The sequence below is a fragment of the Corylus avellana genome, chromosome ca3 (assembly GCF_901000735.1).
Source record: "Corylus avellana chromosome ca3, CavTom2PMs-1.0".
NCBI lineage: Eukaryota > Viridiplantae > Streptophyta > Magnoliopsida > Fagales > Betulaceae > Corylus > Corylus avellana.
In genome coordinates this window covers 1,868,022-1,869,642 of record NC_081543.1, presented here as the reverse complement: position 1 = coordinate 1,869,642, position 1,621 = coordinate 1,868,022, and the positions used below count along the sequence as shown (strand labels likewise).

General features: G+C 33.4%; 1 pseudogene; it reads right to left on the bottom strand.

The window, feature by feature from the left end:
- The window catches only part of LOC132173503 (stemmadenine O-acetyltransferase-like), a 3,323-nt pseudogene extending 2,006 nt beyond the window's left edge, over positions 1-1,317 (bottom strand).
- Positions 1,318-1,621: the final 304 nt, after the last annotated feature.

The window sequence follows — 1,621 nt, the reverse complement described above, 5'->3', positions numbered from 1 at the left end:
CAAGCCGCCCCATGGGGTGGCTTCTCCTCTAATTATTTTTTAAAAAATAAATAAATAAATGTTTTTATTATTTATAATCAGGTGTGTTGGATTTATTTTTGAGTTTTGTGTTTTTAAATAATTTTAGACCCTTGAATATTTTGGATGGCTAAGATTTCAAAAAATGAGATTCTCCAATTACTCACAATTGAAGGGGATCCTGATCCACAAATTTCACTTAACAAGTACATTAAAAGCACTTCCAACTACCTATTGGGATTTGGTGAGGAGCATTTAAAACCTTTAAGGCTTTGGATATTATTCCCTCGAAATTAGAAGAATTCCAACTATACTTCTTAATGAATTTTACAATGTACCTTGAAAGCACTTCCCACTACCTATTGTAATAATGGAACCGGATTTTTTCCGGTTCAAAATAGATTGGAGAGTATCTAGTTAATGGTCATAATCTAAAGAGATTCTGAGACCATAAATGAGACATATGTTCCATTAATATAAATAATAATAAAATATTATTTATATTTTAAAAATAATTAAAAACAAAATATTAAAATATTAAAAGAAAATAATAAAAAATTAAGGGACGGATGACCACCCCATTTTTGTGATGCCACCCCCAGTTGGGCATGGAGGTGGCCGAACCACCCCCCAAGGGCCAAATCAAAAAAAAAAAAAAAAAATGATTTGGCCCTTAAGGTGGTTGATCCACCCCTAAGGGCCATGGGTGGGGGTGGCTTTGGCCACCCCAGTCCGGCCCTTGGGGGTGGGTTTGAAGCCTCCCTGGACTGGCCCTTAGGGGTGGCCAAACCCACCTCCATGGCCCTTGGGATGGTTCGGCCTCCCCCAAAGCATTTTCCAAAGTTCAACCGGATAAATTACTAGGAAAGTGAGGGGGCGCACATTGGACACTCTTCTTAAATCCCAAGACTTTCATTGTCAGAACTTTCCTAGACATTATAATTTTGGATAGTATCATAAACATTCACCAACATATGTGGCTTAGTTAATTATTCTCAAGTCTAGGCATCAAGCAATTTATATTTAAACAACATAAATAAAAAGAATAAATATATTCATAAGTTCATGTATTAAAGAAACAATAATTTTAATACTGAACAATTTAAATCACAAGACAAATAAAATTGTAATACGAAATTCTCAGGGATCAAAATTGATTTTGATCTTGCCATCAAGGAGTAAAATCACTCAGTAAAAATCAATTTCCTAACATCTTTTTGCTAGAATAAATCACTCAATATCGTAACCGTAATGATAATAAATATAGTAAATAAATATGACATAAATACCATACCTCATATTCTTACAAACTGGTGATTTGACCATTAAGGTTATGTGTCAAGGTTCGTTTCTTTGATCTAAAGAGCTTGCACTTTTATGGAGAAAAGATGGACGTACAAGAGGCAAAAAGAAAAATAAAATAAAGATGGGAACCTATTTCGAATTAAACAGAGCTTCAAATTCTCACTCAAATACAAGAAACACAATAGGCAATGATAAATTTCAAAGGAGGAAGATGATGACGAAGAGAAAATAAAATAATAGAGAGAAGTGTTTAATTTTCTTCATGCTTTGATTGATTACATTTTTGGGTATTTAATTA